The sequence below is a fragment of the Macaca fascicularis genome, chromosome 20, assembly GCF_037993035.2.
Source record: "Macaca fascicularis isolate 582-1 chromosome 20, T2T-MFA8v1.1".
NCBI lineage: Eukaryota > Metazoa > Chordata > Mammalia > Primates > Cercopithecidae > Macaca > Macaca fascicularis.
This window is the reverse complement of record NC_088394.1, coordinates 8,249,877-8,274,913: the sequence shown is the minus strand read 5'-3', so window position 1 is coordinate 8,274,913 and position 25,037 is coordinate 8,249,877. Positions and strand designations below refer to the sequence as shown.

The 25,037-nt window shown below is 43.7% G+C and overlaps 1 protein-coding gene across 1 annotated transcript in view; it reads right to left on the bottom strand.

Annotated features, from left to right (window-relative positions):
* The window catches only part of RBFOX1 (RNA binding fox-1 homolog 1), a 2,485,336-nt gene that overhangs the window by 262,544 nt on the left and 2,197,755 nt on the right, over positions 1-25,037 (bottom strand).

The following is a 25,037-nucleotide window of genomic DNA, read 5'->3' as shown; positions in this document are numbered from 1 at the left end:
CACTTGGCATGCTGGGTTGAAGAGTATCCTCTCCCCCAAAAAAAATGTCCACCTAGGACTTTGTAACGAGACCTTAGTTTTAAAATGTACACCTAGAACTTTGGAATATGAAAAAAATGTCAGGCTGGGCGCAGCGACTCATGCCTGTAATCCCAGCACTTTGGGAGGCTAAGGCAGGTGGGTCACCTGAGGTCAGGACTTTGAGACCAGCCTGACCAACATGGAGAAACCCCATCTCTACTAAAAATACAAAATTAGCTGGGCATGGTGGTGCATGTCTGTAATCCCAGCTACTAGGAAGACTGAGGCAGGAGAATCACTTGAACCCAGGAGACAGAGGCTGTGGTGTGCCAAGATCACACCATTGCACTCCAGCCTGGGCAACAAGAGCGAAACTCCATCTAAAAAAAAAAAATAAAAAAAAATAAAATAAAATAAAATAAAATAAAATAAAAATGTTCACCAAGATTATTGGAATATGACCTTATTTGTTGCGGATGTATTTAGTTAAGATAAGATTATACTGGATTACGTGGGCCCTAAATCCAATGGCTGGTGCCCTTACAAGAAGATTAGGTGAGGACAGACACACCTAGAAGGAAAATGTACATGTGACAATGCAGGCAGAGATTGCAGTAATGCAGCCACAAACCAAGGATCACCCAGGATTGCTGGGGAGCCAGCAGGAGCCAGGAGAGAAGCAAAGAATAAATCCTTTGCTATAGTTTGGCTGTGTCCCCACCCAAATCTCATCTTAAATTGTAGCTCCCATAACTCCCATGTGTCATGGGAGGGACCTGGTGGGAGGTAACTGAATCATAGAGGTGGGTCTTTCCTATGCTGTTCCCATGATAGTGAATAAGTCTCATGAGATCTTATTCTTTTATTAAGGGAAGCTGCCCTGCACACACTCTCTTGCCTGCCACCATGTAAAACGTGTCTTTGCACCTCCCTTTGCCTTCCACCATGATTGTGGGGTCTCCCCAGTCATGTGGAACTGCGAGGCCACTGAACCTCTTTTTCTTTGTAAATTTTCCAGTTTCAGGTATGTCCTTATTGGCAGCATGAGAACAGACTAATACATCCTTAGAGTTCTCAGAAGGAATCCACCTTGCTTACACCTTGGTTTACGACTTCTAGCTTCCACAACTAACAGAGTAAGTTTCTGTTATTTTAAGCTGCTCCGTTTGCAGTAATTTGTTATGGAAGGGGTAGGAAATGAATACACTTGGCAGCTGCCATTCATCCTTTGAGTCTCAGGTAAATGCTGCATCTTCAGAGTAGCTTTCAATGGCCCTTAGAGTAGTCAGTTGTTTTCCAACTTTCATGTGCTTCAGAAGAATGGAAGGTGGGTGTTTCTAAAGAATGGAAACCCCTGCATCCCAACCCCAGAGATCCTGATTCAGTAGTTTGGAAGGGACCTAGGAATGTATATATTTAACAAAGTTGCCTGTAGGCCCCTCCCCTCCAGGGGGTTGATGCTGATATGGCTAATTTATAGAACACACAGAAAAATCTGTTCTAGGCTAGGTTAATTCAACTACATTCCACTCCTGGTTTCCCATAACAAGCACTATAACCTTCAACAAATGCATTTAGCTCTCACTAGACTTGGCTTTTAATCAATATTTAATTGCTTAATGAAAGAGGACGATAGTGAGAGACTAGGCCAACAGAGGCAGAGGTTCGTAGACAGGAAGAGCTGAAGATGAAAGGAGAAGCTCGGGATACAGTTCTTGACCACTTTATAAAATCAGCTTTATCACTGCAAAGTTTCAGTTGGGAACAGAGGTGGATAACGAGAAGGTGACTCGGCTTAGGCTTCAGAGACCATAACTTAAGGCAATGTGTTTTTATGGTACCCCTAACTCTGCAACTCTGCACTAGTAATTTTGAATCTTTTTCTTTCTTTCTTTGGGAGACAGTCTCACTCTGTCAGCCAGGCTGGAGTGCAGTGGCATGATCTCAACTCACTGCAATCTCCGTCTCCCAGGCTCAAGCAATTCTCCTGCCTCAATCTCCCCAGTAGCTGGGATTACAGGCACGTGCCACCACCCCCGGCTAATTTTTGTATTTTTAGTAGAGACGGGGGTTTCCCTGTGTTGGCCAGGCTGGTCTCAAACTGCTGACCTCAAGCAATCTGCCCGCCTCGGCCTCCCAAAGTATGAATGTTTTCTTATGGAGGGCTCCCAAATTGTGTAAGTCTCACACCTCATATAACTTAGACCTACCTTGAAGCCGAGCATGTTGGCTCATGCCTGTAATCCCAGCAATTTGGGAGGCCGAGGCAGGTGGATCATAAGGTCGGGAGATCAAGACCATCCTGGCTAACATGGTGAAACCCCATATCTACCAAAAATACAAAATATTAGCCAGGCACCGTGGCAGGCACCTGTAGTCCCAGCAACTCGGGAGGCTGAGACAGGAGAATGGCATGAACCCAGGAGGTGGAGCTTGCAATGAGCCGAGATTGCACCAATGCACTCCAGCCTGGGGGACAGAGCGAGACTCTGTCTCAAAGACACACACACACACACACACACACACACACACACACACACACACACACACACAAAACAAAAAAAACACCTAGACCTACCTTGGCTCAAGAAATAGGAAAAGGTGAGCTTAAGTTGACAGGGGAGGGTCCTGTTTAGTAAGAGAAAAATTCTGGGGTTTCTGGTGTTTGCTCTATGGGGTTGCCCAACAGGGATTTACTGAGGCTGCTGGTGTAAAGACAAGACAGGCTCATGTGGTTCAGAAAGCTTGATCTGATCTTGAAAGAGAAGTATGCGAGACTAGTCATCCTAAATCTGCTCACTGCTTAGTGTATGGTAGAAATGCAATTAACATCAATCTTCCCAACCATCTTGCTTCTTCCAACCTCATTAAAACATAGCTCAGCAGCAGGCAAATGTGAGCACTCACTCCACAACAGTGAGGGAGAACTTGCTGAAAATAATTGTCTAGTTATACTAGAAAAACATGGCCTCCTTGTTCTACTCCTCCTAAACTTCTGAAATTAGATTCACACCATTTTCATTCCTGGGACAACGTGGATAAAGTGACTCCTGAGATTACAAACTCAAGTGACAAGCAACTCAATCACAGAAGGAACTAAAGGACCCTCCTTCCTGTCAATTCACAGGGGTCTGGGGAGACTCAAGAGCTGGGCAAACATTTCCAGGAGAACTGCTGGTTATTAAAAGCCCCATTTGTCAATGACAATGCTGCCTCCTTCTCTGGTGTTAATTAGTCATTTCACACAGCATCTTTGACAAGGAGTTAAGTTCCAGTTAACCCAGATCTCAGACAAGATGGAGTAGCAGGGGAGCAAAGGGGCTGTAGCAAGACCATACTACAAATTGTTGGGTCGGCTGAGATTAGAAAGAGAAGATTCCAGACTCCTGAAATGGGCTTCTCTAGGCAAGAAAACAAAAGGCATAGGAAGGAAAACAAAGCTTCACAGCTAAACTAAAATGCAAAATACTCACCATCCAATTGAGAGCATTCAACAGACATTTATTAACCAACTTCAATGAGCAAACATTGAGATAAAAGTTCTATAAATATTTGTTGTTGTAGATTAGGTACTTTTGGGATATCAGTCTTTGGGCATCTCCAAAAGTCACCCATGTGAAAAGACAAAACAAAAACAACAACAACAAAAACCACACAACAACAACAAAAACCACACAACAACAACAGTAACAGCAACAAAAACTGTGGTAACATGTAGATCTTGTATTTTGATTTTCTAAGGGACCAAAAGAAAATGTTCTCTGCCTTCTGTGCAGGGTTTCACAGCAATGAGTTGTCTGGGCAGGGGACATTTTGCATTTCAACCAAATGACCCCAATCCCTTGATTTATGGACCTGTCACTCCTATTTGATGCTGTATCAACTGCATTCTGAGAAATTCATTTATGGGCTTCTTCCACTTTCAAAAGCTTGTCCTAATTATGCAGATCTAGGGCACATACTGTGATTCCTACTTTCATTTCCTCAAATGGAGCTGGTGCATAAGGGTACCGGAGACCCATGGGCCTCCACGTTAAGAGAGGAGAAGTGGGGAGTGCTATTGTTCAGAAGCTAAGATTACAAAGGCTCTACCAATATTAAACACATAGTATCACTAATTTCCTATTGTTAATTTCTTTCTGCTGTTCGTTTTACTCATACTCATACTAGCAGTAATACTACCGTCTTTTCTTTGTTTAATCCTTGCTAACTGCCCAGGCACATGCTGAACCCTTTAAAATGGACTATCCCGACCCTGTACCACATTCCTCATCAGCACCAATCATCTCCAGCTGACAAGACAGTATTTTTCCAGGCAGTCAAGAACGTTGCTTTTTCTTATTCCCAAAAGAAAAAAAACAAAAAACCAAAAAAACAAAAAACACTTCAAAGTCAGGCTCAGCAATACGAGTCAGAAAATGTTCTTCATATGACACACCATGATTATGGATTTGTTGAGACTCAGAATTCATGGTAAGCTGTTATGGGTAGTAACTATCTATCTGCATTCACCCAGACCCTTTAAATACAGACCAGGATTAAGAGTAAAATGTCAGTGGGGCACAGTGGCTCATGTCTATAACCCCAACACTTTGGAAGGCCGAGGTGGGAGAATCACTTGAGCACAGGGGTTCAAGACCAGCCTGGGCAATGTAGGGAGCCCTCATCTCTACACATAATTTAAAAATTAGCCAGGTGTGGTGGTGTGCACCTATGATCCAGCTACTTGGGAGACTAAGGTAGAAGGATCACTTGAACCTGGGAGGTCGAGGCTGCAGTGAGCTAGGATCATGCCACCGCAGTCTAGCTTGGGAGACAGAGCAAAACCCTGTCTCAAAAAGAAGTCAACCCAGGCCAATCGGAACCCAGTCAGAGGAATTTTTGCAGAACATCTAGATTATTTACAAAGCTGCCTTTGCTTTCCGCTCTCCCCCTAGGCTGTTAAGTCTTCACAACCCTGTTCTCTTTTCCCAATATTGCCATTGACATCCCTCACTGAAGCCCCATCTCTAGACTCTAACATCTAGATAACTAACTTCTGAATTTGTACATCTTCTTACAACAATGACTCTGACCCAATCCTAGGGACTCTGTCCCAGCCAGACCACACCCACGTTTTCTGGATGACCCATTAGAAAATAGGTTAGAACATAGATAAATACATGTGTAAGCTCCAGAAGATATTTACGTGAGACTCAACCCTGAAGAGCTGCATAACTATAATCTGAACTAATAACCCCAGCTAATGTTGGTTTAGTATAACGTTGGTTTAGTATAATAACGTGATTCATCAAGAGTTTTGCACATGTGTGGTCTTGCTTAACTTCCATGTATATTAGCACGTCTAACTTGAGGCAACCACAGACAACAATTCTAACTATTTCTTCATAGGCAAAGTGGAAGTTTCTCTTGAAGATAAATATGTACAGCTTTGGTTTCTCCCAGAGAAAGGAATGCCTCAGGCAACAAAGGAATACAAAATCGGTAGTGCCCTATTGTAGGAAGTTTAGACGCCCAAAATTTTCACCCCACGTGCATCCCTAAGTAGCCTCAAGGTCTTAAAATATTTCATCTGTCTGTACTTCAGTTTTGTAATATATAAAATAGGAGCAATGGATCTCTTCTGGGTAATTCCCAAGGTTTTTGGTTTTAGACAGGTTCGAATAAGACAACACATGTGAAATGATTTCAAGTTTGTGAAAAGTAGATATACACAGAAGTCTATATCTATAGACATATATAGAAACACACTGTCCTTTTTTTACATTATTACATTGAACTCTATTAATGAAATGGCTTAGAAAAAAATATGTTTCAAAGAGCCACAGAAGTATAAGATGAGGATACTTTTTACACCAACAAGGTTGTTGGGTTCATATCTGGCAGGATTCAAGGGTCTTAGCCTACCAGTCAAATGCTGAACTGAAATCTTATAAGAGAGGGGGAGGGGGCAGAGAAAGAGGGGGAGGGGGCAGAGAAAGACGGGAGGGGGAGCTCTTGAAGCCAGAGCTTATTAAATCAATTACATGATTAATGTGAAAGAGAGTATGTGAGACAGGAGGGGGATGGGGCAGGAGTTCACTCAGCACAGTAAAGGCTGCTGATCAAGCATTTTCTGTAACCTTCTAAGCCACCAAGAAAATTGCCTCTTGGTATATGAATCAAACTGGAGAAATATATTTGTTGGCAGCTTTTCATATTTAAAAAAAAAAGGTGGTAGTATATGAAATCTCCTGCACCGCTCAATCTTAGAATTGACAGGTATTAGAAATATTAGAAACATCTCCATAGGAATTGAAAATGACATTTTATCCTTGGTAAGAGTGTTCTCGTGCAACTGAAGGGTCAGGCTTGTGGTTTTGATATGAATGGGGATGCCCAAAGTAAAAAGGATGCTAATTAAAGTGTTTGATGGCGTTTCCTTCCCAGTGCATTATGGGAGAAATGTGTAAATCCCCAATATGGCTTGAGTTCCACAAAAGATCATTAGTCAGGAACAGGCAATGGCTCAAATCATCTCCTTGATGGAGTTTTCAGATAAATCCTTCTCAGGGGCCATAGGCCAGGTCCTGAATCAGAAAAAAAAAACAAATCACCCAGCCACCCTGACCAAATTAGCTGATCTGGTGGGTGACGATGGACGTCTGAGGCCATGGTTTCTATTAGCAACCAGGTCTTTCTCGTTCCGGTTGACAAGACGGACAACCATCCACCCTCGTAAAAGATTCATGACCCAACTTTGCACTCTCTACTGCTTGCTTTCTCATAAAACCAGTGCAAATCCTATCAAAAATTTAGCAGAATCCCTGCCTCATCTGTTTAGGCCTGAAGCTAGTTGCAGGGACAACTCATTAGGGACAGGCTCATTAAAACCAGCCCTTGGGCAAAAGCAGTTTGCGGCCTCCTCATTTTTATTCACTCTCACCTCCCTGCCCAACCTCCTTGAGCCCTGAGACACAGGGCTTCTAATAATTTTGTACAGTGTGCAGGTCTGTTCACAGAGTTGCAGGGCCCAGAGTTCAACAAATGCTGCTCCTTACGTCTGCCAGAAATGATCTCTGTCTTCTCCTTTGTGTGCCTAAGGAGGATTGTGCTAGGAGAGGGACTGTTGCTGGAGAAGGCAGAGGAGGGAATCCAGAAGGCTGGCCAGCTTCTCACCTGGGGATGGCTGGGGAGAACACCTGGCATTGGAGTAGTCAGGAGACCCCTTAGGACCAAGCCGGAGCTCTGGCAGAACGAAGGCCAAAAGGTAAAATCTTTGGGGTCCCATTCATGCATCATGTTCAGCCCAGCACTCAGACCCCTGGGCACCTGGAGCCTGAGCAACAGCCTGCCTAATGGATTCATTACCAGATGTTTTCTGCTCTGTGCCAGGATCCCACTCTCCCCATGAACTAGGGGAAAAGCTCATTTGTGCTGACAAAGAGCTATTGAAATCTTCAGGCGTGGTGGCAAAGAACGGGCAGCCCCAGTGCAGATGCAAAGCTTCCAGGCTGCCAGCATCTCTGGGCACGTTTATTTTTGGAAGGGCGGGAGGAGAGCACTACAGAGGCAAATGCCTGTGACAGTCAGTGGATAGTAAAGCAGGCTGGGCGAAGGTCAATCCTGAGGAAGACGGTCCCTGTTGACCTGGGACTGGAAAGCTCATCTCCACACTGAGGTGTGCAGGTGCTACAGAGCTCCAGCTGCTGGGTGAAGTCTCGGGATACTGCCCAATATTCCAGATCGTCTGATTTTTTTGCAAGAAGCCAAAAATGTGGATTTTAAGTGAAATCTTTACATCTCTAAATATTGGCAGCTAATAACAGGGGAGAAAAAAGCAAAAACAAATCATATGGGTGAAACAAAGCCATAGATTTCAGGTTTACAACACCTGACGTGAAAAAGATATTATAGTAGGAGCAAAATAGATACTAGTCTTAGGTTTTACTACGTCCCAGTGACACTGGCACGTCCATGAATCCCTAGAGGCCCTTCTCTGCTCTTCTGTAATGGGAGGCTTAGGCAACATGATCTCTCAGAGCAAAACTCTCTCTCTAATCCTTTGAAAATAAACTTTATTAGGTAGGGTTTTTAGTTTCCAAAGCATTTCACCATCTCAAATGGAACTAATAAGCTAACAGCTCCACCATTGCCAAAGCCTTTGATGCTGATTGTTCTTAAAGCATAGATTACCAGCCTTACAAAGCTTTCAGAGGGAGAATTGCCAAGTCATGTGCATGCAGCATCAATTTCCTGAGTTTCCTGGGCCAATGTTGAGCAGGAGAACCCTGGTGTGAGCCCCATCTCATGGAGAGGAAGGCAAGTCACTTCTCCCATTTCTCTTTTAATAGAATATATTAGGAAAATAATTGCTGTCTTTTTTTTTTCTTTGGTTTTTAAGAAATGGGTCCTTATTCTGTCACCCATGCTGGAGTGCAGTGGCATGATCCTAGCTCAATGCAACGTCAAACTCTGGGCTTAAGCAAACCTCCCACCTCAGCCTCCCGAGCAGCTGGGACTACAGGTGTGCACCACCACACCAGGCTAACTGAGCTGGACTTTATCAGAGGTTGGCATATTAGGCCACGCTGGACCCTGAAAATTCCTTGTAGCCCCCCTGGGGGCTGCTAAATGTGAGGGACAGAGAGGAAGGGATGAGGCTGAAGAGGAAGATGCAAAGTCCTGTGTTTCATTTCCTTTCCTTCTTCCCTCCTCCCCAGCCCTAAACAGAAAACCTCTACTTTATCAGCGCTGTGTTGCTCATTCACTGAGTCTTTGAGCCAAACCTGTGAGGCTAAAAATAAATGAATTAATAAATCCATTAAGCAACTGTCCAGATTAAAAGTATGAAAATCACGACAGGATCTCTAAGTCCTAATTGCCTATAAGCCTGAGGATTCACTGACCCAGCTCAACTGCTGCCTAATGTTGGCCACATTCCTTGGGCTCTCTGTGCCTTCATAAGCCATACCCATCATTAACTGAGGTTGGGGACATACAAAGGGACATAGACTTGGGAGATATTTTCTTCTCTAAAATCACCATATTCATTTTCTACCCCGTTTCCCCCACCTCAAAAGCTTACATTAAAAACAATCTTGCTTTTTTACAGTGTTAGTTCACATACCCACCTGGCTCCATTCTCATATGCTGTGGCTGGGATACCAAACTCTCTGCTGTTTATTTGGGAAGACCAGCAGGCCACAGTGGCATGAATTTATGTTACCATAAAAGATTTGGGGCCAGGTGCAGTGTCTTATGTCTGTAATCCCAGCAGCTTGGGAGGCTGAGGCGGGCATGTCGCTTGAGCCCAGGAGTTCAAGACTAGCCTAGGCAACAAGGCAAAACCCCAGTAACTTGAGGGGCTGAGGTGGGAGGATCACCTGAGCTCAGGAGGTGGAGGCTGCTGTGAGCTGTGATCTCACCACCACACTGCAGCCTGGGTGACAGAATGAGACCCTGTCTTGAAAAAAGAAAAGATCTGGTTGTTTTGTGGTTCAGAAAACCTGGAGCCTTGACTGCTAATACAAAGCAACAATTTTCTGTTAGCTTTGAACACATTGGCACTTCTCTTTTCCACCTATATCATTGTTACCTCTTCCTCAAACCCCATCCCAATTTGACAAGCAAGAAATCTGTAAATTTGGGGGTAGATGCTCAGGAAAGAGTATGCATGAGGAAAAGACACATCCATTAGCAATGCAGATACAGTCACAAATGAGACAGCACTTGCATGAATAGTGCCTTTAAAACAGTTATTTAATCCAGCTAAAATTTATCTTCAGGAAAAACTGAGCAGCATTGGGACTCAAGACATTTTGCATTTAAAACATGGATTAAATGCTCTCCTAGTTGCCTTTCTTTAAGGGAGATATTTGCAAATCTCCTATCGACTTGCAAGGCCTGGAGATGGCAGGAACTAGATGGATAATTCTGGGTTAAAAATTATGCCCAGGCAAGAAGAATACAGATGATTTGTTTTCTTCTTAAAGTGAATGGATGCCTTTTCCTCCATCCAGAAAGAAAGGTGAGGCTGGATTTTTTTTTTTTTTAATCTGCCTTTCGCAGCACCCTTTAGCCAGTACAGCCTCATGACGTTCCATGAAAAGAGGGACATGAAGGTTCAAATCACTGTCACTGGCACCTGAAGAAGGGCCACTGGGGCGTGATCATGCGATTCAGACGTTTTGCTCCTTTCACTGGATTTTCTGGGTTCAAGGCCTCCTGCAATGGTAAAGACAGCACAGCGCGAAGGCCTGCGTAAAGAAGACTTACGCAGAAGGACTAGGGCATCCATTCGCCAGCTCCAGGACCGTGCTTCTCTGTGCATCCTGCGTGTGCACAGAGAGGCCCCGCGTTGGCTCCACAAAACAAAGTGCGGTGGTTTCCGCTGAACTCCGCTCCACCACGGCGCGACCTGCCCTCATTAAAGATTCTCTACAAACAGGTGCTTCTCACTGGGCTGACTTCTGAAATGGCTTTCTTTTTTTTCCCAGGGACACATCAAGAGCTGAACGGGGGGATTCATGCAGTATAGATCAGTCGGCCATTGACAGAGCATCAGGCTTTGACAAGCTGCTTGGCGCGGTTGAAAGTCTAGGTTGGGCCTGGGCCCATCAAGGCTACGTTATTGAATTATTGACAGGCGCTCACTGTGGTGCAAGGGGAGAACGAACCATAGCCTCAGCTCAATAAAGATGAAATGGAAACCCTCTCTGAAGCCGACTTTAGCACGTTAAAGGAGTTTTAATGGACTGGTTTAAAATTCAGTAAGAGAATGCATTAGGCTGATTATATTTTTCAATGGCTAAATGCAGGCACGCACATAAGTTTGGGATTCGGAGGGTTTACAAATGAGTGGGGAGCCTGTCAGGACGAATTATGCCCTTCTAAAGGAAGGCTGGGGTCCGTGGATGTTCCAGCCTGATCCCCAGAGCAGTTATTGTCCTGCCCTCTCTCCTTGATTTCCTTCTTGTGCCCTCCCAGGACAGTGCTAAACGGCTAATCTGAATTTAATAAAATGAACCTGTCTCACCATCATGGTCACCGTGGCCCCAGAGGACCCAAACCATGGACTGACGTGCACAGTAGCACTCTTCACCTCCCTCACATCCCCTTTACAACTTCCATCCCCATCCCTGGCAAGAATAAGGTATTTCTCATATCTGCATCTTATTAGAGAGAGGACATGAAGAACTCTCTGTAGCCAGTGTCCCCTGGTTAGTAAATTAACATTCACCATTCTGATTTTTCTTATATAATCTTTTCTTCTTTAAATTCCCACCTGCCAAGATTTACTTGTATTTTAATAGCTGATGTCAGACAAGCATCGCGGAGCAAGTCCCATCTCAGAACTATAATTTTAAATACAATGAGACGTGCATCAACTGTCGCATTGACATGCAGCGAGTTATTCCACGTGGACTTTTAAAGTGCATCCTAAAAGCTTCAAAGACCTAGCACATTTTAAAAGAATTTAAATTGATGATCGCAGTGTGGTTTTTTTTTTTTTAAAGCAATTTGTCTAATATGACCCTATGTTCATTTTTTTTCTGACTTTGCTTCCAACGGGCTGCCTCCTGTCAAGTTGCAGAAGGGGCCGACCAGCACATCTAAATCTGTGTTCATTTGCCTTCCACAAGATTATCTTTGCCACATTGAGCAGTATAAGTAAATCAAAGATGCTTCTCAGGGCTGCAGGAGTAGGCTAATCTCCAGACAAATATTTAGAAGGCAGCTTTGCCTACTCTGGCCTTAATGGTTTCCAACTGATTTGACTTATTCTAATTACAGCCTTTATGTTCTAAAAGCCATTTTTATGTTGCCGGGGAGCAGTTTCATTGCAAATACATGAAATTTTGCTGAGTTTCCGTTCCCATGTTGATTATGGAAATGGTAATCTGCAGCTTGGCTCTAATTAGAAAAACACACTGCAAGGAACGTCAACAATTTTTAACATTAATAACGCGCCAACAGTGTCCTTTTGTCTCTTTTAACATCCCTTCCACAGAGTCTGACACGGGAGAGCCCGTGATTCACTGTGCGACGGAAGTAGGACTCATTTTTCCCAGGTTTGATGGACAGGAACTCCTACCCCACCCCCAAAGTGGGAGCTGCCTGTTTGGAGAAGGAGGATACTAATTAAATATAACAGAAAAGGCAGGGGGTGGGGCGGGGGGGGGGGGGGGACAAAGATAATTGAATTCTAGCACAGTTGAGGACAGTAGGTTTGTTTGTGATTATGAACTTGGAAAATTCTAGCGCAGTATCATAAAACAGATTAACGGTCCTATGGCAAATCAGAGAGCTCCGTGATGCTTCTGCTCTATGGCTTTTTGGTGTCATGAGATTTGTTTTTTTGAGACAGAGTCTCACTCTGTCACCCAGGCTGGAGTGCAGTGGTGTGATCTTGGCTCACTGCAATCTCTGTCTCCTGGGTTCAAGAGATTCTCCTACCTCAGCTTCCCGAGTAGCTGGGATTACAGGTGTGTATCACCAATGCCCAGCTATTTTTTTGTTTTGTTCTTTGTATTGTTTTTTAGTAGTGGTGGGGGTTTGCCATGTTTGCCAGGCTGGTCTCAAACTCCTAACCTACGGTGATCCACCTGCCTCAGCCTTCCAAAGTGCTGGGATTACAGGTGTGAGCCACTACACCAGGCTGAGATTTTAAAATATGTTAAGAAAATCCCAACAAGGAGATCAAACAATTTTCTAGATATCTCACTGAGATGGCAGGTCGGACACCAGGAGCCGGAGCTCAGGACATCTCATCCTCAAAGGTTCCCGAGTGATCCTCTGCAAATGCCTGATGGCCAAGAATGAGTTAACCCAGCGCCAACCCTTTAACCTCATGAGGCCTCAGTTTATTCATCTTTAAAATGGGACTACTTATGCCTGCCCCCTAGAGTTTTGGACGGATGAGGCATGATACCATGCTGTTGCACTGGGTTGTGAAGACACATGTCTCCACTCGTATTTGACAGTGATCTGATGGACACTGTCCAAATTTCACATATCCCTAACCTTTGAACAGGCAATTCCAGTTATTGTAAAATATATGACACACACTATATGTGTTCAAACACGTTTGTCCAAGGTTGCCTACCACAGTAATTTAGGATACAATGAAAGAGGATGGGAGAAACAACTGAAAATAACATAAACATCCACCCATAGGAAAGATGCTCATGATTCGTTGTTGAATAGAAAAAAAAAAAAAAAGAACAGAGTGACTTCTATTGAAAAAATATAAATTCCTCAGTCAAAAGAGAGGAGCATATAAACTGGAAATGTACTTCCAATCTGTCCTTCAAAAGGCTGTCTTCACTTACACTCTCCATAACAGAGTTGTTTGCATATGTGGAGAGAAGGTTTCACCAGGAGTTCAAGGAGCTTTCACGCCCCACCCTCCCTAAAAAATTGACTGAAGGTCATAGTGCAGAGAAAAGAAAAGAGGCTGCTATGTCATAAAAGGAATGACGTGCTGCAGTGATGCTGACGTATTTCAACAAGTGCTGCCTGCTTTGGTCATTTCCATGGGAAAACACACACACACGCACACACACATACCCCAGCGGGCCAACTCCTACAGTTACAATGCAACTTAGTGCATGGAGGAATGAGCCTTGAATTTCTTTGACACAGGATCTGACATTGTGGCTGTGATGTCTGCTGGATGATGAAGCCCTTTAAAGAAAATTATTTAGCCCTGCACCTAAGCCCCCTCTGAAGGCCAAAACCCACAGTTAAATAGCTTCGGGGGCAGGCAATTTTCCTGGTAGTGAGCCAAATTGTCCTTCGAGATGGCTTGTAATAGTTCATCTTGCATTTTCCACCTGACGGTCCTTAACCCAGGTCCTGCTGAAAAGCCTCATGGATGTAGAGGCTGCTGTTTCAAGGAGGTGAAGCCTAACACCTCACCCTTAAGTGTCATCTGCTCATAGTGATTTCCTTCCAAAGAGCACAGTATGCAAAGAGAGGAAAAATGAGAGACAGGCACTGCCTCAGCCAGATGATCAAGGTGAACATCAATAGCGATAAGTCATTTTCATAATATGTACCACTGACATGGTGTGATGCAAATGGTGTGCTGTCTCTCTGGTCTTCCTCTCCATAACCCATAACTCCAGTCTTATCATCAGACGAACCCCTCAATGGAGGGACACGCTATAAAACACCTGCTTAGTACTCCAAAAAAGTCAAGGTCATTAAATACAAGGAGAGTCTAAGAAATAGTCACAGACCAGAAGGGACTAAGAAGACATGACAATTAAATGTAATGTGAGATCCTGGAACAGAAAAAAATGAGGTAAAAACTAAGGAAATCTGAATAAAATGTAGACGTTAGTTAACAATAATGTATCAATATTGGTTCATTAGTTGTGATAAATGTACCATATTGATGAAAAGTGTTAACAAGACGGCACTTTGGGAGGCTGAGGCGGGCAGGTCACTGAAGGTCGGGAATTTGAGATCAGTCTCACCAACATGGTGAAACTCCGTCTCTACTAAAAATACAAAAATTAGCAGGGCATGGTGGTGCATGCCTGTAGTCCCATCTACCCAGGAGGCTCAGGCACGAGAATCACTTGAGTCTGGGAGGCAGAGGTTGCCATGAGCGGAGATGACACCACTGCACTCCAGGCTGGCTGATCGAGCGAGACTCAATCTCAGGAAAAAAAAAAAAAATGTTAACAAGAGGACAAACTAGACACTAGGCAGATGGAAACTCTCTGGACTGTCTTTGCAACTTTTCTGTAAATGTAAAAGTATTCTAAAATAAAATGTTTATTTAAAATACTAAACTTTAGGGTCCTCTTACGGCCTCTGAAGGATGCAGTCTAGTAGCTCACGCTGGACCTCATGTTTGGGCCTCTTTTTTTTTTTAATTGAGACAGAGTCTTGCTCTGTCCCCCAGGCTGGAGTGGAGTGGGGCAATCTCAGCTCACTGCAAGCTCTGCCTCCCGGATTCATGCCATTCTCCTGCCTCAGCCTCCTGAGTAGCTGGGATTACAGGCACCCGCCACCACGCCCGGCGAATTTTTTGTATTTCTAGTAGAGATGGGGTTTCACCGTGTTACCCAGGATGGTCTCGATCTTCTGAGGTCGTGATCTGCCTGCCTCAGCCTCCCAAAGTGCAGGGATTATAGGCATGAGCCGCCGCACCCAGCCCCTGCTTCGTCTCTTATACCACCACATGTCTGGCATCTCCTGAGCTATAACCTGGTTTATGAAACTTTACCCTGTGCTCTCCAAAATCAGCCCTGATATTTCTTCCTTTTTACCTGCTTTACATCTTTTAGTGTCTGTCTGATTATTCAGCCTTGACTCCTCCAAGAGCAGTTTCCAACAGTATGAACTGTTCCCTCTGACCACTCTCATAAATACCCAAAATTGTATTTGTCTATTCAGCTTATAAATGAAATGTCTAACATACCTATCTACCACCCTTCTCTGAACTCCTGTGGAGATGGCCTCATCTACATTTTTCTCCCTGTCATTTGGCTTAGTCCATGGCACACACAGGTGTTCAATAATATTTTTAGAAAGGCTGGCTGCCCAGCTGTCTGGCTGGATGGCTGGATGGTCAGTTGGATGACTGGATGATTAGATGGATGGGTGGTTGGGTGGATGGATGGATGAACAGATGGATGGACAGAAGGATGGTAGAAGGGATGGATGAATTTTCTATGTCTGATATTGTAGAAACTAAATTGGTAACCTGTCACCCAGACAACTCTTTAACACGTGAAGTCAGTGTGCTTCACCTATGTCACACCAAACCCTTAAAACTCAGTTCAGATGCCTCCTCCTTCATGCAGTCTTTCAGCAAGATTTCACCGCACACTTGTCCGTACTCCAACACAGCACCATTCACTCATTTGTTTTGTATCTGCTCTACATGGAGCATGCATTATCCCCTATTAGACTTGAAGTTCCTTAGAACAAAGGCCATGTCGTCTCTCTATGACGACGTGGGGAGGAGAAAAAGTACTCGTGAGAATTTCCTTTAGAGAGACTACTGCCTTTATTGTGGAGAATGCCCAAGTAAGAGCTTAGTATCTGAATCAGAACTGGACCCTTACTCACCCTCTCTCCCCACTATTTACTTTTACTAGAAAAGGCAAGAAAATCTTTTTGTATATTAAAGACACAGGATGTTTTAGACTTCCTCCTAGGAAGTTTCAGGAGGAAAGAAGGGAAGATCAGCAAGTTTGAGTACTTGGTTGGGGGAATTCGATGGGCACGCCAACCCCAACTGTCCCACTTCCATGGCTGTTGAGAAAGAATCCTGGGAAAACAAGATTATGTGGGAATTTTGCATGGCATTTGCTGGGGGCTACAAGATATAAAGCTCATTCCCTGTTGCTCTCCACAGAAGCTACAGAGAAGTCTTCTACACAGTTCAAAAATGTCACTTGACACATCGAATTCTCTGGGGAAAACACCATAAGGCTGTTGATTCTGTGTTGTGATGGCCTGAAAACAGAGATGACCATGAATGCAAATTCACAAGCTGGGAAGCAGTAGAGAGAGCAAAGGAGCAGGCGTTCCAGGAATCAACAGAATGCTTGGGGGAGATTCCACACACCACAGAAAAGGCGGTTAGCTGGAGTCTAGGACAGGGCTCTCAAACTGTGGCCCGTAGGCCAGATTCAGCCAACCATCTGCTTCTGTAAATAAAGTTTTATTAGAACACAGTTACCTCCATTTGTTTATGTATTGTCTGTGGCTACTTTCACACTAAAATGGCAGAACTGAGTAGTTGTGACAGAGACTAGATGGCCCGCAAAGCTCAAAATTGTTACTATCTGCTCCTTTATATAAAAAAAGTTTGTGCATACCTGTTCTAAAACAAGAAATCCTATGTCTTTAAGGTGCAATGCAACCTGAGTGATGGTCTCTCCAAGTAAACTCAGTAAGCACAACTATTGCATTAGGAGAATTCATACAAAGCTTCTCTTCTGGGATTGGGATCCTAAATTTTTCAAAGAGTAAAGATGAGTGGGGTAGCGGATTAGCCTTTTCTTTAGAAGTTATTTGTGCAGAGAATTTTACCAACACCCCAAAGTTCACTTCTCTCCCAGCAATCTATCCCACCTTGGGCGACTCATCCCACCTTTAAGATAAGGATGCAAACTAAGGAAAGTGTGACAGCCACATTTCCACCCTAGGCAAAAGCTCTGGGTGCCAGTAGGCACCCCTGCTGACCTGGCAATTTCTTTAATGACAAGCACAGTGTGGGGAGCATCCTGCGGGATCGGAGGACCCATCTGCCCCCACTGCTGAAGTGACACCCTCCTTCCCACTGGGCTAGGTGTAAGAAAAGCAAGTGGAAGGAAAGGACATTCTAGGTGCCACAGGCTGCCCACTGGTGGGAATGCTTGGCATCCTCTAATGAGGCCTCAGAGAAAATCATCTTTTGTGTTAACTAGAAACAAACCCCTGTATCCTGTGAACTGGGTGGTGGGGGAAAGGTCTTTTTAATGGGGAGCTAATTAGCTTAGCAATTAAGTGTTCTGCACCAGGGTAGCCGACTTCCCGGCCTCAAATACTAGTTTTCCCACTTAGTAATGTGGGTCTAAAGCAGGCCACTTAACCTCTCCATGCCTTTGTTCTGTAGCAATTGCCAGAGGCTAAGGAGAGGACAGAATGGAGAGGGACAGCTTAATGGATATGGGGTTCCTTTTGAGGTTATAAAAATGTTCTGAAACTGGATAGTGATGGTGGTTGCATTAAATATCACCAACGACACATTTTATGTTATGTGTATTTTACCAGCGTTTTTTTTTTTTTTTTAAGTAAAAGACATATTAAGTCGGGCACAGTGGCACAGTGGCTCACGTCCATAATCCCAGCACTTTGGGAGGCCAAAGTGCTGGAATCGCTTGAGTTCAGGAGTTTGAGATCAGTCTGGGCAACATAGTAAGACCCCATTTCCACACACAAAAACACAAAAATTAAAAATTAACTGCGCATAGTGGTGCAGACCTGTAGTCCCAGCTACTTAGGAGGCTGAGGCAGGAGAATTCCTTGAGCCCACAAGCTTGAGGCCGCAGTGAGCTCTGTGACTACACCCCTGCACTCCAGCCTGGCCAACAGAGTGAGACTCCTACTCAAAATAATAACAATAATAATAAAAGACATGTAAAAAGTAGGATCCCTTGTTAGAGTTAAGGAAATAAATCAAATGCGATAATCATGCAAAACACTAGCACAGTGAATGGCACACAGTAGACAGTCGATTTGGGTTTGAGGTTGCTATTATGGAAAAGCTGGTGCTGCCTGTGTCTTAGTCGAATGCCAGAGGACCAGGGTGGGCTTAGACTCCTGTTTGATGATTGTGAAAGCAAAACCACCACACAACATAGATTCAAGTACACGTACTTCTATTTTTCTGAGTCTAAGAAACTAGCAAACTAATATTCTTTGGCATATCCCTATGTCTCGTTCTTTTCCAGTCACATCATACCCGTTATTCAATATGCATGATAACGAAGTCCCCTTCCTACAAATAAGGATGCTTAGATCACAAAAAGTTAAGAGACTTGCACTTGGCCATCCAGCTAGCAAGAGGATCAAGGTTCCTATGTGGCCCCTGGCCACTGAACTTGAAGTCCAATGTGCTATTCCATACCATGGTGGCAACTGTTGATGAAACACAGAATGAATGGGTACTTTTTTTTTTTTTTTTTTGAGATGGAGTCTCACACTGTCACCCAGACCGGAGTGCATTGGCATAATCTTGGCTCACTGAAACCTCTGCCTCCTGGATTCAAGCAACTCTCCTGCCTCAGCCTCCTGAATAGCTGGGATTACAGGCACATGCCGCCATGCCCGGCTAATTTTTTTTTTTTTTTTTTTTTGTATTTTTAGTAGAGATGGGGTTTCACCATGTTAGCCAGGATGGTCTTGATCTCCTGACCTCATGATCCACCTGCCTCAGCCTCCCAAAGTGCTGGGATTACAGGCATGAGCCATTGTACCCAGCCTGGGTGGGTACCATTTTTAATTCAAAGAAGGAAGTTGTTTCAAAATATTCTCAGCAGTAAGATGCTGCAGCTTTGCTTTTGGGAATTGCATAAACTATGACCACAACCAAACAATAAATAATTTTCGAAACAGGGAATGGCTATAAGTGAAGACATGAGGCTGGAATAGTTACTCTGGGCCAATGGAACATTATTTATCCACACATACTTAAATGTGCTAGATTAATGATAAGCTCATTTGGCTGGATTATAGCCTTAGTGGCAAGAAAGTAGAACAAGCTTTTTATTTATTTATTTATTTTTGAGACAGAGTCTCCCTCTGTCGCCCAGGTTGGAGTGCAGTGGCCGCATCTCAGCTCACTGCAAGCTCTGCCTCCCGGGTTTACGCCATTCTCCTGCCTGAGCCTCCCGAGTAGCTGGGACTATAGGCGCCTGCCACCTTGCCCGGCTAGTATTTTTTTGGTATTTTTTAGTAGAGACAGGGTTTCACCATGTTAGCCAGGATGGTCTTGATCTCCTGACCTCGTGATCTGCCCGTTTCGGCCTCCCAAAGTGCTGGGATTACAGGCTTGAGCCACCGCGCCCGGCCTACAAGTTTTTAAAAATCAGTTCATTCAGCCAATTTGTTTTGAGCATGTACTCTCTATAAAGAATCATGTTAGGAGCTGGGGAAAAACGATGATAACAAATGGCCCTAGACCAAGAGAAACTCTATCACAGGGAGAAAGTAAGTAGGTAAATGCAACACTGTCATATAAGTCCCGCAAAGGCAGAGATTTTTGTGTATTTTGTTATTGATACATTCTGCAGCTTCTAGAAGAGTGTGCAATACAGAACGTATCTCAATAATTATTAATTGGAGTGATGATGAATGGAAAGGCAGAGTTTGCTGTTAGGGAAATAATAGGCTCTATGGAAGCACAGAAAGAAATATCTGAGTGATACTCTATCCATGCTCTTTTCCCAATAAAAATTGTAAATTCCCAAGGGAAAAGATATATTATCCACCTTTGCCATGTCCCATGATGGTAACATGCCAGCTTTTATCAGTTCCTCCCATCCTATATCCATCCATCGAACGACTATTTTCTGCTCACCTCCTCTAGATTTTAGGTTCTGGGTGTATGAGAGGACAAAACAGGTGGCTTCCTGTCCTCTTGAAGCTTAGTGTAGACTAAAATCCAAGGTAAAATCATTGTAGACAGCTGTGAATGTGATGAAGGAAAGGTACCAGGTGCTGGCAGAGAGAATAAAAGTTGGCTGGGCAGGATCACTTTTGATGGGCCAGCCACAGAAGGCTTCTCAGAGGACGTGACACCAAGATCAACAGCTGATGAATGAGAAGGTGGTGAGGGAAGGAGAGGAAGGACGGCTTGTGCCAAGTCCTTGAGATCCCTGAGTGCTTCAGCATGAGGAAGAAGCCAGCATGGCTGGGGATGGGTGAGCAGGGAAGGAGCGACCAGAGAGAGGATGCAGCTGTGCCTCTGTCCAGTAGAAGGTGTCCCCTCCAGTTGTTCTGATTCACAAGATTCTATTCATACTATTCACATCAGGAGATGTCACAGAAGCCTTACCCGGCTCGATTTCCCGCCAACTCTGGAGCCGGGTCCTCTCCACTTCCACACATTCATTTTCACGAGACAGGTCACCTTACCACCAGTGTGGACATCTCACAGTAGAATCAAGGAAAACAACAGAAATCCTCCTGTCTATTGATACACTTTTTTTTTCTTTGCAGAGCGCCAGGCATTGTACTGTGTTGTATTTTACAACCTACAGGAGCAGAGGTGAGTGGTATCACTCACTACTAGCATTGCTGCTGCTGCTACTTCTACTACTGTTATCATTATTATTATTCCCATTATAAAGATGAGTAAGACTGAGTCTCAGCGAGGGGAAGTGAATTGCCCTCACAGCTAAAATAAAAAAGAAACAAAGAAAAATCCTCATAAATGATTGTGTGAAAACTCAAATGTAAGTTGTCTGACTCCAGTGTTTCGCCTTTGCTTATAGATATTAATTATCTGGTCAGGCGCGGTGACTCACACATGTAATCCCAGCATTATGGGAGACTGAGGCAGGTGGATCACCTGAGGTCAGGAGTTTGAGACCAGCCTGGCCAACATGGTGAAACCCTGTCTCTACTAAAACTACAAATAATAATAAAAATAAAATAGCCAGGTGTGGTGGTGGACACTTGTAATCCCAGCTACTCAGGAGGCTGAGGCAGGAGAATCACTAGAACCCAGGAGGCGGAGGTGGCAGTGAGCCGAGATCGTGCCATTGCACTCCAGCCTGAGTGGAGCAACAGAGCAAAACTCCATCTCAAAAAAAAAAAAAAAAAAGATATTAATTCTCATAAGTCAAATATATTTCATAGAAGACTTTATTCAATAAAAAAATTGACTGCAGTGATGATACGCCAATCACAATGCTAGGTGTTAGCGAAACTAAATGAATAAAAGGGATTCCTGACTTTAGGGAAAAAGATACATAAGCACTATCATGCAACATGATGCATCCATCACATAACAGCATATAAGGAGTTCAGATTTGGAAGAAATGACAAACGCAGCTGGGGCCTCCTGGAGGAGGCAATACTTGAGCTATAACTTAAAAGATAGGTAAGAACTTTTAGGATAAGCAAATAGGAGGGAGGAACATTCTTGGAATATAAAAAGATATTTGGTGTGGGGGCACTGAATATGTTCAAGAAACACTTAAATTAAGGCTGTGCACGGTGGCTGAGCACTTTGGGAGGCCCAGGAGGTCAGGGGTTCGAGACCAACCTGGGCAATGTGGTCAAACCCCATCTCTACTAAAAATATAAAAATTAACTGAGCGTGGTAGCACATGCCTGTAATCCCAGCTACTCGGGAGGCTGAGGCACAAGAATCACTTGGACCCAGGAGGTGGAGGTTGCAGTGAGGTGAGATCAAGCCATTGCACTCCATGCACTCCAGCCTGGGAAACAGAGACAGACTCCATCTCAAAAAAAAGAAAGAAAAGAAAAAAGAAAACAAAACAAAGAAAGAAACAGCTAAACAGTTAAGCAGTTAAACAGTTAAAGAAACAGTTAAATTAGCTTGGGCAAGGGAAGGTAAAATGGCAGGGGAAAGAATGGCCTGATGTCTCAGAAGTTCGTTAGAGACTAGGTACTTTCTTCTGCAGTGGGAGAGCTATGCACAGTTGTTAAGCAAGTCAGTGGAGGGTACATCTGGTACATTTCACGTTTTTGCAAAGCCAAGCCTGTCCAACTTCAGCAGGGCTCTCATAGTGGGGGGTTCCCAGACCAGCAGCATCGGCAGCTCTTGGAAATTTGTTAGAATGCAAATTACCTGGCCCCACCTTACATCCTACAGAATCAGCAACTCAGAGGCTTTAATTTTTAAATTTTTAATTATACTTTAACTCTAGGGTACATGTGCACAATGTGCAGGTTTGTTACATATGTATACATGTGCCATGTTGGTGTGCAGCACCCATTAACTCGTCATTTACATTAGGTATTTCTCCTAATGCTATCCCTCCCCCTCCCTCCACCCCATGACAGGCCTTGGTGTGTGACGTTCTCCACCCTGTGTCCACGTGATCTCATTGTTCAATTACCACCTATGAGTGAGAACATGTGGTATTTGGTTTTCTGTCCTTGCAATAGTTTGCTGAGAATGATGGTTTCCAGCTTCATCCATGTTCCTACAAAGGACATGAACTCATCCTTTTTATGGCTGCATAGTATTCCGTGGTATATATGTGTCACAGACTCAGAGGTTTTAACAAGCCCTGCAGGAATGCTGATGCACCCTCAAGTATGATAGCCAAGGACCTGTCCCCTACACAGCCTGCCTTGCCTCTGCTTTCACCCCTGTAGGTATAGCCTCCTGTCTGCAGACCGCTTCACTCTAGCTTCGAACCCAAGATCCACTCCTGTTGCTATTCTCAGGTCCTTCCACAGGACAGATAAAATACGCAAGGTATTACGTCCTCGTCTTGTGTCAACCCACAACCTCCAAGACTAAGACAGCCACGCAGCACAGTGTGCGCCTAATTTTGTTGGGGGAGACCCTCTCTCTCAGCACATCTATTTGGTTCAAAGAACAACATGCTTTCTCCCTCTGCTTCCTGCTTTTCCTAGCTGCATGCTGGAGAGTCAGATCACCATGCTGCTCAGGAACTCATGCTGTTGCTTGAAAACTGTCATTAGCTAAGAGCTGGGCTAATGCATTCAGAGGTGGGGAGTTAATAGGAAAACAGGCCTGATTCGGCAGCCTGTGCCCATGGTGCCCCCAGAGCTGGGTGTTAAGTGGTGACTGGCAACTCCCCTCTAATCACCTCTTGTTAGCTGCAACTATAGGCAAATTGCTAGCAAGGATTAAGCGAGGAGACGATGCCAGGATCACTGTCAAGCAGAAAAAAGACTCAATTTGTAGAGCAATCATGACTCTGTAATCACTTCTTTAAGAGCTCTTTTCGGCTGTGTTTGCTTCTGGAAGGTGTAGACCCTGCCTAGGGAAGGGTGGGCCAAGAGCCCGCACACTGGCTTTTTCCTGAGCATATTAAAATGATTATTCCCTTAAACGAGATAAGCCTTTCTATTAATAGTGCTTTGCCTCAACGGGTCTCTCCCGACATCCGAGGCCCAGATGCCGCCTTGAACAAATGAACACCGATGTGTATAAACAATTGATCTGAGCTCATGAATAGAGTACATTTCTGTAAACACTGAGGAGAATCTGGGAGGAGGCTTTATGGGGAAAAATGATACATTTCGTTTATCACTGTTTGCATAATGCTCATGTAAAATAGAAACAAATTAACAAGGCAGTATTTTAAGAACTGTTACACAACAGAGTCAGGGGAAAAAAAATCCTGGAAGGCGATCCTTTCTCTCCCCAATTCAAGGGAGGATTTGTTAAAAGAGGGAAGAGGGGTCTCTTTCCCCACTAGAATGTTTGGAGCTTTTGCCCAGGTAGGATAACTGCTATTTTCCAAGCTTATTCCCAGGACTTAACAACTTCACTATTTTCACACATTTATCCAGAGCAGTTTAGAAACAGAATGAGCAAGAGGAACCTATGTAATTTCAGAAGAAACATTTGCCACTTGGAAACAAAAGAGACCGCCAGAAATAAGGTGATATTTAAAGTCGAAACATGATTCATTCTGATATAAATGTAATTTTAAGTCCTTCAGAGAAGGGTTTCCATCCTTTGAAATTTCTCAAGTAGGAACAGGTTTTGAGGAAGTTTTCTATTACATGATCCACTTGAGGGAAAAATGAAGCAATGAAGATGTGGAGAAGATTACTCGTAGGTAAAAGTCAGCTCAACTATTACTCCTCAAATAGACCCCTTGCAGGTTTATAAGAAGGCATACTAAAAAAATTAAACCTCACTTCTCTCATTCAATTGTGTTGTAAATCCACATACTCTAAATGAGCATTAAACAACAATGGAATTTTAGCATTCTACAGCAAAAAATGCACTTCAAAACATAATTTTCACATTTTTTTCCCTCTAAATGTCTAAATGAAATTGTTTCCCAACAGTATAAGCCTTTCCCTGGAAAAAACATATTTTAAAAAATCAGTACTTGCTGCAGACAATACACTGAGATTTAAAATAAGTTCCCCCTTTTATGTCAAAATAATAATAACGCAAATGTGTATTATACTCATACCATCTCTACAACAACATTCTTTTTGGTGCTTAAACTTCCAACCATCTTATCACCTTTGGAATATAATTTGTATTATATTCTGCCCCAAATTTTACCTCACTAGGGTGTCAGTCAAAATAACACCTGTTACTTTCAGAGGGTGACCCAGAACCTGAAGAAAAATTAACTAGAAAGGTGATTATGTGATTGTTTCCACTGGCACTGTTTGTTTGTTTGTTTGCTTGCTTGCTTGCTTTTAGGATAATACTATGATCCCAAACTGTCAAAGTTGAAATTGTATCCCCTTCCATAGGTTCTTTCATTTCTTTCTTATCCTGGGCACTACATAAGAGACAAATGCATGATGTACCTTGTGAATAGGTA